A 14216-nucleotide genomic window follows, 5' to 3' on the forward strand; every position below is an offset into this window, starting at 1 on the left:
AGAGCCAGGATTGTGACTATTATTGACTCTGCCATCAGCATGCTTGACACGGGGCCACTGCTGAGCAAGAATGGCCCATGCCCTGGGGAGCATACCGTCTAAATGTGAGGGCTGAAAGCAGCGTTGACCTTTAAGTAAGCCTAGAGCAGCTACCAAATTGAAAACGTGCCCGTGTCAATAACACGGTTTCAGGCCATGTTGAGGGCAGAGCTGTGCATGTCTGAGACCCACTGCTTTCAAATTCAGGGAAATTGCTTCTCAGCACCTAGCATCTGTGGGTGTGTTTTGCACTAGTAGACTTGCCACTTTGCAAGGCTGTGCCAGTATTCACAGTAGGATGCTGAATGGAAGCAGTCAAAGTTTTCCAAGCTCAGTTGGGAACAAGGCATTTCAATACGCACAGATGGTGCCCAGGCAGTGCCAGGTGAAAACAGCATAGATCTTCATAGAGATCCAGAGCAACACAGCTACTGTCTCTCTCTGACACACCGCCAAGCTCTGGCTGCTGTAGAAATGCCTGAAAAGCTTCGTCACGTCCTTAATGAAGCTGTGAACTTCATGAAAGGCTGTCGGTCCTATGCATGCCGAACTTCTTGCCTTGCTGTGTGAAAGCTAAGTTCCCTTCACCAGCACTTTCGCACTGCAGCCAGGCAAAAGTGCTAACGCAACGCTCCAAATGGAGAGCAGAAGAGCAGGTTTTCCTGAGTCCTCAGCCATTCACTGCTGGATGGCAAGCTCAGTGGACCTTGCTGACATCTATGATAGCTGGACTCTTTTCGGCAGGGGCGGAATAACTGTGTTCTGCCCATGCACATCAGGGCAGAAGAGTTATTCAGAAAACTCCATCTGAGTGCAAAGAGAAAACCGGGAGTATTTTCCTCTTGTATCAGATTTCAGTGGAGGGTCTGAGAGCTGGCCAGAAAGAACTGGGAGCTCACAAGTCAATATCTGAGGGAATTTCCAGCCCAGCTGTGGGGTTATTCTCCTGATGACCCGCAGAAGGGAAAGAAGTGGATCACCAAGCTTTTCATCCAAGATGCTATTGACTTAGCAGCACCAACTGGGAGACAAACGGAGACCTTGCGACTGACTTTCTCTAGCTAGGACCTCAGCAGAGTTTGGCTGTCTGTGAAGGAGAGTACCTAGCTTTAGTTGCAGAAGCCTGAAAGTTTGCATCTCTTTTTCATCCTGGTTTCTTTGAGAGTCTTTAATGGTGCTGGAGATTTAAAAACAAAAGCCTGTCAAGCAGAATGAACGTGCAAGAGGAAGGATGGCCTTGGGGTGAAGGGACTGATCTGAGATATGGGGTGGGAGGGGAGGAATTCAATTTCTAGCTTTTCTACAGGTGATCTTAGGCAAATCACTCATAGACTCATAGACTTTAAGGTCAGAAGGGACCATTATGATCATCTGGTCTGACCCCCTGCATGCTGCAGGCCATAAAACCGTCCCTACCCCTTCCCTGGACTCTGTTGTTGAAGTCCCCAATCCTGTTTTTAGTGACTTCAATCGGCAGAGACCCTCCTGCTAGAGATCCCTGCCCCATGCTGCGGAGGAAGGCGAAAAACCTCCAGAGGCTCAGCCAATCTGCCCTGGAGGAAAATTCCTTCCCGACCCCAAATATGGCGATCAGTAAGACCCCGAGCATATAGGCAAGAGTCTCCAGCCTGACCCCTGTTAGCCATTATACTATTTACCTACCATTGCTTGGTTTTCCTTGACTACTATGTTTTACCATTAAACCATTCCCTCCATAAACTTATCTAACGTAATCTTAAAACCAGACAGGTCCGTCGCCCCCACCGTTTCCCTCGGAAGGCCGTTCCAATATTTCACCCCTCTGATGGTCAGAAACCTTCGTCTAATTTCAAGCCTGAACTTCCCCACGGCCAGTTTATATCCATTCGTTCTTGTATCCACATTAGTACTAAGCTGGAATAATTCTTCTCCCTCCCTTGTATTAATCCCTCTAATATATTTAAAGATAGCAATCATATCCCCCCTCAGCCTTCGCTTTGTCAGACTAAACAACCCAAGCTCCTCTAGTCTCCTTTCATACGACAGGTTTTCCATTCCTCTGATCATCCTAGTGGCCCTTCTCTGCACCCGTTCCAGTTTGAGTTCATCTTTTTTAAACATGGGAGACCAGAACTGCACACAGTACTCCAAATGAGGTCTCACCAGCGCCTTGTACAACGGAAGCAGGACCTCCTTATCCCTACTAGATATACCTTGCCTAATGCATCCCAAGACAGCATTGGCTTTTTTCACCGCCACGTCACATTGTTGACTCATAGTCATCCTGCGGTTTACAAGGACCCCTAGGTCCTTCTCCTCTTCCGTTACTTCTAACCAATGCGTCCCCAGCTTGTAACTAAAATTGTTGTTAGTCATCCCTAAATGCATCACCTTACACTTTTCACTATTAAATTTCATCCTATTTTTGATACTCCAATTCACAAGCTCATTCAAGTCTCCCTGCAGGATATCCCTATCCTCCTCCGAATTTACAACGCCTCCCACCTTCGTATCATCTGCAAACTTTATCAGCCCACTCCTGCAATCGGTTCCGAGGTCAGTTATAAATAGATTAAATAAAATGGGTCCCAAAACCGAACCTTGAGGTACTCCACTAGTAACCTCCCTCCAACCTGACAGTTCACCCTTTAATACGACCCGCTGCATTCTCCCCATTAACCAATTCCTTATCCACCTCTGGATTTTCATATCGATCCCCATGTTTTTCAGTTTAACCAATAATTCCTCATGGGGTACAGTATCAAACGCTTTACTGAAATCCAGGTATATTAGATCCACCATATTTCCCTTATCTAATAAATCTGTTACTTTCTCAAAGAAGGAGATCAGATTCGTTTGGCACGATCTGCCCTTCGTAAAACCATGTTGTAATTTATCGCAATTGCCACTAACCTCCAGGTCCTCAACTAGTTTCTCTTTCAGAATTTTCTCTAATACCTTTCTCTAATACCTTGCACACTACAGATGTTAAACTAACAGGCCTGTAGTTACCCGGATCACTTTTTTTCCCTTTCTTGAAAATAGGAACCACATTAGCTATTCTCCAGTCTAACGGGACCACCCCCGAGTTTACAGATTCATTAAATATTATCGCTAATGGGCCTGCTATTTCCCGCACCAATTCCTTCAATATTCTCGGATGAAGATCGTCCGGTCCTCCCGACTTAGCCCCATTAAGGTGTTCAAGTTTTGTTTCTACCTCGGATACGGTAATCCCCCATCCTGAATGCCCCTCTGTAGTGGTGCTAGTATCCCTAATACCTTCATTGGCCTCATTAAACACCGATGCAAAATATTCATTGAGATATTGCGCCATGCCTAGATTGTCTTTAATCTCCTCTCCGGCAATAGTCTTCAGTGGTCCCACTTCTTCTTTCTTTGCTTTCTTCCTATTTATGTGGCTGTAAAACCTCTTACTATTGCTTTTAATTCCCCTCGCTAGGTCCAACTCTACACGGCCTTTGGCCTTTCTCACTCTATCTCTACATTCTCTGACTTCACTTAGGTACATTTCCTTACTGATCCCTCCCCTCTTCCACTCTTTGTACGCTTTCTGTTTTTTCCTAATCGCCCCTTTGAGTCGGTCGCTCATCCAGCTCGGTCTAAATCTCTTGCTTAGTAATCTTTTTCCCTTTTTTGGAATACAGGCCTCCGACAGCTCATGCATCTTTAACTTGAAGTAATCCCAGGCTTCTTCTGCCTTTAGATCCATTAATACGTTTGCCCAATCCACTTCCCTTACCAGTCCCCTTAATTTGTTAAAATTGGCCTTTTTAAAATTATAAACCCTAGTCTTTGACTTAATTCTGTTACTCCTTCCATGTATTTTAAACCGAATTAGCTCATGATCACTGGAGCCCAAATTGTCCCCTACTACCACTTCCTCAACGAGGTCCTCACTACTTACCAGAATCAAATCTAAAATGGCCTCCCCCCTCGTCGGTTCAGCTACCACTTGATGGAGGAATTGATCAGCAAGCACATCTAGGAACATCTGAGCCCTATTATTGCTACTAGCGTTTGTTCCCCAATCTATATCCGGGAAGTTAAAGTCCCCCATAATTACACAGTTTCTATTAGTAATTACTTCTCTAAACACATTAAATAGTTCCTTATCCATATCCTGGGTCGATCCCGGTGGTCTACAGCACACTCCAAGCACTATCCCTGGAGAGGCTCTAGTAGTCCTATTACCCAGTGTGAGTATTGCCCAGATGGACTCTGTGTTATCTAATCCATCAACTATTATTTCTTTACAGCTTATTTCACTATTGACATACAATGCCACCCCCCCACCTTTACCTTTGTTCCGGTCTTTCCTAAACAGCGCATACCCCTCCATACCTGTGTTCCAGTCGTGACTGCCATTCCACCACGTTTCCGTTATTCCTACGATATCTGGTTTCAGCTCTTGGACCAAGAGCTCCAATGCCTCCATTTTATTACCTAGGCTTCTGGCATTGGTGTATAAACACCCTAATGTATGTCATTTAGCCTGTCTCCCATTAGTAGCACTATATGTTGCGGGCCTCCTTGTGTCCGTCCCCCCTGTCCTTCCTATGTTCAATCTCATCTCCCCGGCTATGTCTCCTCTCATTTTACTCACCTTTTCCATACTGGAATCTGGCGTGGAGATTAACTGTGCATCTCCCAACCGTCTCCCCAAACTTCCTAGTTTAATGTCTCTGGGCCTCAGTTCCTCACCTGTGAAATGGGGATGATGATCATAGTTGTCTGGGAAATAGAAATCTTGTTGTGTGAAGAATCTAGCTCGTTTGCCATATTTTTTCATCTTGAATTGGGATGAAAAGTCAAAAATTAGAAATTTTTTTGCAGGAAGGGGTTTTCAGAAAAAATCAGTTGCAGGAGACAGGAAACAGAATTTTTCAGCTTCCTGCCTGCCTGGAAGGCTCTTGTCACTTTCATTTTATCCCTGAAGCCAGAAGATGAAATTAACAAGAGCTTTCCAGGTGGGCAGCTGGGGAGGGTTTGTGCTTCCTGACAGAAAATCTAAATTTTCCTGCAGAAAATCGCATTGTTGCAAAAAGTCCATTTTCCACCGGAAAACAATTCCAACATAAAATCCCCAACTGGTTCTAATACCAACACTTACTTCTTTGTCTGTCTAGTCCATTTAGACGTATAAACTCTTCAGGGCAGGAAGTGTCTCTTACTGTGTGTACATATGGAGTCTGCAACAATGGCGTGCCAGTCTTGATTGGGGCTTTTAAGTGCTACTGGAATATAAAGAATCATAGTTAGTCCAGACTATACCTTTCCCCAGTTTGACCTGGGGTGGCTAGGGTGACAATATGTCCCATTTTGGCTGGGACAGTCCCCTTTTTAAGCTTTCTCCTGGACATCATGACTTTTGTGTGTGTGTGTGTGTGCGCAAAACTGGGTATTTGTCCCATGGGGGCCGGGGTGGGGTGTAGAAACATTTGGACAAAAGCCAATAGGACAAATGCCCAGTTTTGCCAAAAAAGTCATGACATCTGTGACGTCGATTCAGGCTGACAGCCCTGGGCCAGCTCTGAGCAGTGGGGCTCAGGCGAGCGGTGACACCAGAGGGCACCGGGCTGACCTGAGACACCTGGCGTTGCCATTACCCACTGTTCCATTTTCACTTTAAGGAAATACGGTCACCCTATGGGGGGGTCCGTCTTTCCTCGGTCGGGCTGATGCCTCCTTCGCCCTGAATGTGGTACCTCCAAAGCCTCTAACCCGAACCCCCAGCAGCTGCAATGGGATAACACAGCCAGGCCTAGGGTGACCAAATGTCCCGATTTTATAGGGACAGTCCTGATTTGGGGGTCTTTTTCATATATAGGCTCCTGTTACCCCCCACCCCCGAGCTGATTTTTCACACTTGCTGTTTGGTCACCCTAGCCAGGCCTGGAAACAGCCGCTAATACTAAAGCCCCCAGCCGTCTGGCAAGGGGGGGCATTTGCCAGTGCTGCCCTCCCGATGCATTCACCAGGTGGTTCTGATCATGGAAGCTGTCCTGCATAGATCACACAGAGGCCGGGGGGGAAGCTGGGGGGGGGTCCCCTCTCAGGCTAAGGGCCCATGCGATTGCCCCTCCCCAGCCCCCCGCAGCCATCAACCCTCTTCAGTGCAACTTGTCCTCTCCCCACCCACCCCGCATCTCCACCAGGAGTCGCGTTCCCCTCACTTTTTAGCGCTGCTTCCCACAATGCACCATGGCCCTGGTGGCCGCTGCTCGCTCAGGCTCTGCACCCTGGGATTATTTCACAATGCTGCTGCCGCTGCCAGGGAGCTGAGCGCCGGGGCGGGGGCAGCGGCGCGAGCCTCTTCTGCCTGCAAACCAGCCTCCCCTGCGCGTGCAACTCCCGGCAAACTTTCCCACCCGGGCCCCTGGTCCCCGCGGCCGGCAGGTAAGGGCTGGGAGCGGGCTAGTCTGTAGTAGTTGTGAGGCTGGGATTGTCCAGACATGGCTCCTTCCCCTCGCTCCCAGCAGCTCCCGGAGGGTGGGAGAGGAGGAGTTGGGCGCGTGTTGGTTTGTTTGGCCGGCTGAGCTGCGATTGGGTTTATCCTCCCGTCGGAGGGTTGCAAGGGCGGCGGCGGGGGGGGGACCCCTGGGTGCTTTGCGCGGGGCAGGAGCTGTTTTCAGAGGCTGACGGGGGTGGCAGCTGGGCATAGGGCTCGCTTGCAAAACACCCCCCCGCAGGAACCGGGCAGACGCGGGAGGCTGGCTCGGGGGCGTCTGCGGGGATGTCAAGAACTCGGGCTGGTTGCACGCGCGTGTGTGTCCGTGTCAGGGCGCACGCCCCAGGCGTGTGTCCCGGTCCCCTGCGGGAGCGTGCGCGCTGGACACAGGCTGGATGGGAAGCGAGCCCCAGGCGTGTGCGGGCTTTCGGGCGGCAGCTGCCAATCTTCCCGAGGAAGGGGAGTCGTGTTTGGTCTTGTAACTCCCAGCCCTCCGAAAAGCCACGCACGAGCCCCACAGGCAGGGAAACGTCCCACGCGAAACCCGCTCCTCGCCGGTCTCCCCTGCCCCCCGATCCGCGTTGTGAGCTCGCGTGTTTCTTTGTGCTGGCGGCTGTCAGCCAGCCTGGGAGAGCGGAGCACGCGGAGACACCACCACGGGCCTGAAATCTCACTCCGGGGCTGCGCCACCCACAGCTGCACCGCGTGAAACCCACCTCGCTGCAAACCAGCTTCCTTATGTCTGCCCGGCCCCAGCCGGCTGCTCTGAACAGACCCGCAGGGCAGCCTCCTTATTCCCTTCCCCACGCTCCCTTTTATGTTTGTGTAGCTATCACAGGGGCCTGTAGAGAACTTTCTTGCTGTGTGTGTGTGTTTAGAAGTAAGGGTAAAAGCCAGACACTGATAAGAGCTAGTTCCCAATATATAAAATATATCAACAGCACATGGGGCTCTGGGAGTGAGTATGGTACCCCCATAGCGGTGAGGGAAAGCCCACAGACTTTGCTGCCGTACTCTCATGTCATTATATATTTTAAAGAAAGATCAAGCAGCAACAAACATATTTTTCAGATCGGGGATCTCTGATATTTTCTTACATGGCAGTGAAAGGCTCTTGTCTGCCCCCTCCCCGCAATTGTGAATCCTGGAGCAGTTTGGAATTTGTTTCTGGTTTAAAAAAAACAACTGCCACCCATCACCAAATGCTGGGTCAAATTAAGTTGGCGTCAAAGTGAATAATACTTGGAGTCTGGGAAACTTCAGAATTGCAACCCCTTCGCCAAGCCCTGGTTTTGGTCGAGTGAGTATATTGATGGTATCGCACAGCACTTCAATGCAAGGGAATGGCAGTCAGTCACGTTGCGGTCAAACCCAAGTGAACCCTTCCCCGGGTAAATCTTACTTTTAAAAGAACCTTGCCATTTGGTGCAATCTGGGCCGTTTGGCAGGCAAGGAAAATTTGATCTTTGCAGTTGTTTGAGGTGCAGAGAAGCCCTTCCTGGCAGGGATGGTTTCACAATGTCCAGAGAGGAGGGGATGGAGAAATTATCCCAAATTCCCTTTAGCTTGAATCCGGGTGTTTCAGGATCTCCCTCCTCTTGCACGTCACTTCTTATTGGTATCTATATCTCCTTTTCATGTTAACTCCTCATGCTGGGATGTGGATTATTAGGACACTTCTGATTTATTTTCAATGAAGATAATACTGCTTCTAAAATCATAACTCCAACTCTCCCACTGTCAGTGCACAGTCTTCTGTCTTTTTCCCCTGATCCCCCATGCTGACGCAGTACTCTCTGCACATTTTGCTTCCAGCGTAGGCCTGTAACTCCAGGTCTGGAGGTGATAGATTTGGAAGACGCCTAATGCCTTATTAACAAGACACTACCTAAGGGTTTGTTTTTTAATTGTAGAGCTCTGAGGAAGCACCGAGAGAGAGCAGCATTTAAAAGAAAAAAGGGGACTTTGTCAGGAACAGAAATAGGACAGAAGCTTACATCATGAAACACATGGTTTATTTGTTTATCTTTCCCACCACATCAAGCAGCGGGGGCTCACTACAAGGGCAAATGCTCTAGCCTAGTATCGTCCTTTAAAACTTGTTTCCAGTCTCTTATTGTCTTAAACAAAATCAGCTGAACAAGCTTCTTCCCTGTCCCCTGAGGAAGCTGCGTTCTGTCTGACAGAAGCGCTTCCTTCACTCCTCCTCCCCCTGCCTCACTTTTTAAAACCAGCTTGCTGACCTCCTGCTGGCTGCAGGGTCCTGATACAACACAGCCCCTACAGGGGTGTCCGTAAAGCAGTTAGATCCTGAGCTGAAAGGGGCCACGTAAGCGCCAAGTGTGAGATTACTGGTGGTGGTAGCTGTTATATTCCATTCAGGGCTGGGTGTGCTGGCGAGGGTTTGAGGCAGTGGATGCTATAAAGCAAAGAAGCTGGCACCTTTCTCTGGCAAGATTTAAAGAAGTTCCTGTGCCATGCCCACCGCTGCAGGACCTGGCCAGGTCCGGAAGCTGGAGTTTGCACAAGCTTTGAACTCCCGCAGAGCACTGGAATGTGCCTCCCCCACTCGAGCAGGGCTGCCAGAGCAGGGGAAGCCAGAGTGAGGACGCTCTGCTGAAAACCTTTCTAGAAATCATTTACATGGCACCCTTAGCGTGCACGGCGCTCGTACACAAGACGGAGTCCGAGACATCTCCTATCCACAGGAGCCTGCGCAATGTAGGAGACGCAGGTTATCTATTTGTATGGCACTGTTGATGCTCGGACACAGAAAAAGGCATGGTCCCTTCCAGTCCAGGTAGATGATACGAAGGAGGCAGCGAAAAGCAATAGTTTTGTTTCAAGCTAGGGGATGTCCACCACCTGCTGAGGGGAGGGTTGGGGTGGGCCAGCTTGTTGGAAGAAGTATGTTTGAAATAGAGACTCGGAGGAGGAAAGGGCCCAGGCGAAGGTGGGGCAGGACAGGGAGGTTGCTCGTGCAAAGGATGTTGCATAGAAGAAGGCATAGAGGCAGGAGTGGAAAAAGGACATCGAGCCCTTATGCTTCAGGGCAGAAGCCAAACTCTAACTGTGAAGGTCAGGAAGGAGCTTTCCCTGTAGGCCGGTTATTCCCTAGCTGGCTGCTTCAGGATTTCTTGCACTGTCCTTGGAAGCAGCTGGTTCTGGCCACTGTTAGAACAGGCTGTTGACGTAGATCAGAGCAGAGGGCTATCTACAGGGCATTTCCTCTGCTCTTATGACTGGGGTGCTGCGTCAGATAGCCTGGCTGGAGTGAAGTGGGTGAAGAGGGTATGGCGAGCTCATCAGAGAGGAGAATAAGGAAGGAATGGCTCCGGAAAAGTGCATTTTAAGTGGGGATTTGAAGGCTGGCGTGGGTACTGGGCTAAGGGGGAGAGACTCTTCTAGGTGCATCTCAAATCTCCTTCCAAAGGTGGGTGATGAATTGGCCTGGGGGAGGTCACTCAGCACAGTGGAGCAGGCAAGTGACCTGTGCATGTAGCATAGAGTCCTGGCCTGTGGCTCAGTGAAGTCCTGGCTCTTCACTCTTAGCCCAGCTTCCCAGTTCTGACACTGTAGTTAGTAATGCATAGGGCTCACCTGGTGCCTTGGACCACATCCATGCACTGCCTGAATAGTTCGGTCTTGCCAGCCAAGTGCCTGAGGTGGAGGGAAGGGAGTTGCATCAAGTCATCTTCAGCGGTGTTGAGCGAGTTGACATTTATCTTCACTCAACCGGTTCAACTAGGAGACTCAAGTGGGTCTGACTGCCAGCAGGGTGCAGCTTTGTTCTTGCAAGTGCTGCAAAGGGAGGTGGTGTAAGTGGGGACAACTCTGTGCTTACCCTAGTCTGTGCCAGCTCTGAGTTTGGCCCAGTAACCAGAAAACTTTTCCCTTGTGCTGAATGTAACTGACATCAGTGGAATTACACTGATGCTGAATTTGGCCCATTCAAGCCTAAACTTTTTAACACCCAATCTTAGTAGGCTGTGGACTAGTCTCCCAAGGGAAGTAGTGGAAGCCCCATTGCTTGGGTCGTTTAAGACTAGACTGGACAAAACATTGAGTAAACTGTTGCTGGAAGCAATCCTACGCTGGCTGTGAAGACTGGACAAGAGGCAGTGTCTCTTCCAGCTCTTTTAATGAATGCACAGACTCCCAGATATCCATGTGCAGGCTGTGAGCACTGGAAAGGCTCACATTGAAATCGGTTAATTTTTTCATTCCGACATACGTGCATTTGCTAGTCTAACACCCTATCGAGAGGTGTGGGTTGAGCACAGGGTTGGGAGCCAGGAACTCTTCAGCTCTAATTTTGATTCTCACACTGACTTGCTATGTGACCTTGGGCATCTCAGTTTCCCTCTGTGCCTTAGTTCCTGTTATTAAATGGGAAATAATACTATTTGAGAGTTGCGGCCATTAATTGTGTAGAGCTTTGAAATTGTGAAGTGCTATATGAGTGCTGAGTATCACAATGAATTGGTCACTGTATGTGTACTACCATCTTCTACTGGATGGAATTGGAACTGTTCCACGCTGCCATAGACTCTGTACTGCTAGCTGTTAATGGAGATTCTATCTTAAATAACAATTCTTTAATTTAAAAACATCAAATAAAATATTGGAACTAACATAGTCATAGAATTCAAGGCCCGAAGGGACCCCTCCAGATCATCTAGCCTGATATGTATATCACAGGTCACTGACATCCCCCATCTACCCACACACTAACCTAACAACCAGTATTAGGTCTCGTCTACGCTACAAAATTAGGTCAACGTAAGTCCGCTGGCATTGACTGAGATATGCCAGTGTCTACACTCAAATGTGTCTCCTGCCAATCTAACCATCCTGTTACAGCAGCACAATAACACCAACTCCGCACGAGATGTAGAGCCGTGGTCAACCGACTTAGGCCGACGCAGTGCAAGTGTAGATGCTGGGTGAGTGATGTATGCTTAACTTTGCTGGTCAATCACAGCACTCTTTGTTATGTCCCATCCACTTCCTCTGACTGTATGTTGTCTGTTCAGATTGTAGGTTCTCTGGCAGGACTGTAGCAAAACATGCACCAAGCACTACTAGCGTTGTATTCATATGGTAACAAATTTCCTTTTAGCTCTTGTCTTTAGCGTTGCCTTCGCTCATGTGCTTTGGGAACACAAAGATCTGAGTCCTGTCATTCTTGTCACCATTAAGTTCTCGGTGCGAGTGCAGTGGCACTCATGAAATTCCAATACGGCCAGGAATTTGTTACAGCATTACTGACGCTGACAGCAACGCAAGAAAATGTGTGGGAAGGGTCAATACATTTGTTTTTTAAAGTTATGCCACCAATCCTGTAATCAGATCCACTTGAACAGATCCCCAGTAACGGGGTTTACTGGCTTTTGTCTGATTGCAGGATGGGGGCTGAAGCTGTAACTTCCATCATTAAAGATATTTTCTGTTATTGTCCTGGGATTGTAGGATTTTTTTTCAAAATATTTCTTTTTAAAAAAATCTTTCCAGTTCATCGTTCTTTCTAGCTTCACTTTCTGCTAGGAGCAGAGAATGAAAAAGGAGAGCAATGTTTTTAATAATTGATCAAAAAATTAGTTGACGCAGTATGTTTAAAAAACCCAACCCAACCCACCACCCACAAAAGCAACAGAAGAAATTACAAGTCAAGATGTGGAGGATGGAATGAAAACAGTAAAGATCAAACCCAGTTTTAAATATAGATGAGATGTTTATATTTTATTTAATACCTACTGCGCTGCCATCCTTTTAAAGTCCTCCCTCCCCAGTTTTTTAGAAGATGGTTTAAAAAACAACAGAATTGTCTCAGAAGTCGGAGAAATCCAGTAACCAGCAAGTTCTGAAAGGGAACGTAATGAGCGCCATTAACAAACTTTGGCAGAAAATTGTTCCACTCGTATGAGGACCTGATACTATCTGGTGCTGAGTGTTCTCGGTGACTTCAAGTCCCATCAGTAAATGGAAGTTGCTCTGTCTCTCTCAGGAGGCAATAAGCACCTCGCAGATCAGGCTCTCATAGCCTAAGACCTGTGGTCGGCAGACCCTGAGGGGTCCACCAAAGGTTGTCGATGCCATAGAACAGTGGTTTGCAACCTGTGGTCTGTGGTCCCCTGGGGTTTGCAGACTATGGCTAAGATTTCCAAAGGGGCCCGCAGTGGCATTGGAAACCTTTTAAAGGTCTGTGAATGAAAAAAGGTTGAAAACCACTGATCTAAGGGCCTGTCTACACTTCAAATGCTACAGTGGCATAGCTGCACCAGTATAGCGCCTCAGTGTAGACATTATCTATGCCAACACGGGGTTCTCCTGTCAGTGTAGGTAATCCGCCTCCCTGACAGGTGGTAGCTAGGTCAGGGGAAGAATTTGTTTTTGGAAGAATTAAGTTTTTCATTTTGGCTTCACAAGAAAGATTTAGACAGTCCTAAGCCTAACCTCAAAAACAGGCTGACTTTTAAAATGATCGAACTCTGAGTGGCTAATCCTCAATAAGATAATGCCCCCGCCCCATCTTTTTCAGGGTGTGGAGGGGGAATAGGGTGAGGATGGAAATTTGTTTTAATTTTAATATGCTGAGTAAACAAGCTTGGGTTTTAAAAAAGTCACTTCAACAAGTTTCTGTGGAAAAAAGCAGTTTGCTACACAACTTTGAATGGTTCTGACCCCGACTCTGCCACACACATAAGGCCCAGACTGGGGTCCAAGATATACTATGGAATCAGAAATAAATATTTGATAGGGGCAGCTGCAGCCAAACTTGCTAGCAATGCAGTTGCGTCTGAGTGAACCAAACATTACCCTGGCTGCTGTTTTCAAGTGTAACCTGGTGTTTCCACCGTTCACAATTTTATTGTGAGTCTTGTGATTTTTTTTTCTTTTTCTTTAAAGTCCCAGCTCCTGGAGTCATGTGACTATGCAAAACTTTCAGCTTCTATTTTTAGCCCTCGTGATTGCAAAGGAAAGCTAAAAAAAGTGCATGATTGCAGAGGAAAGCTACAAAAGTGACCTCCCTCCCCAAGGCTCAACGCAAAAGACAAATAAAATGAGCCCCACTTTTTTTTTTTTAAATTTCATTATATTTTGGTCCTGACTTATTTTTTGAACACTTGGGGTTGGCAGCACTGGTAACTCCCACTGAACCATTAAGAATTGTATGCAACTGACAGTATAATCGGGCCCAAGCAGACCCCAATGGTTGTAATAATGTAACATGTATCACATGCAAATCCTTGAAAAGAAAAATCTGTTGTTGAAAATCATTTCCAGCCAAATCTTAAAAACCAAAACCACTCCCAGTTCTGCAAAATCGGCTCATGTTCCTGCCTTGAAATGTTTCCCTTAGTTTAAAAAAAACCCCCAAAACTATATGCTCTCTCTTCAAACTGCCCCACACATGCTGAGATGAATCCTTCTCTTTCCAAACCCCTTCATCCCCAAAAGTTCCCTCTCCTCTTTTCCAAGACCTTTTCCCCCTAGCTTTTCCCCCTTAGCAGTGCCTGCATTTGTGTCTTTTTCTCCACAGGTGACTGATCTCTGCCTAGCTCACTCCTCTTCAGCTGAGTGTGGCCTGTTTTGACATGAGCTGCCTTCTCTTCTCTTTCCTCATGGGCTAGCTGTCACATGCTCCTGTTGAACCACTACTTCTGCATTCAGTGGGGCCCAGGAACCTTGGGGGGGGGGCGGTGGTGGTAGGATTTAAACCCCT

At 47.7% G+C, this 14216-nt stretch overlaps 1 protein-coding gene across 2 annotated transcripts in view; it reads left to right on the plus strand.

The window, feature by feature from the left end:
• Window positions 1-6127: 6127 nt before the first annotated feature.
• EXTL3 (exostosin like glycosyltransferase 3) overlaps window positions 6128-14216 on the plus strand; it is a 224717-nt gene continuing 216628 nt past the window's right edge. Inside the window, exon 1 of one of the 2 annotated variants that reach the window (XM_065590113.1) lies at window positions 6128-6438. The gene's annotated coding sequence lies outside the window, so the exon portion shown is untranslated. The remainder of the gene's footprint in view (window positions 6439-14216) is intronic. The other variant, XM_065590112.1, reaches the window with a different exon arrangement.

This window comes from Chrysemys picta, chromosome 3 (genome assembly GCF_011386835.1).
Source record: "Chrysemys picta bellii isolate R12L10 chromosome 3, ASM1138683v2, whole genome shotgun sequence".
NCBI classification, from domain to species: domain Eukaryota; kingdom Metazoa; phylum Chordata; order Testudines; family Emydidae; genus Chrysemys; species Chrysemys picta.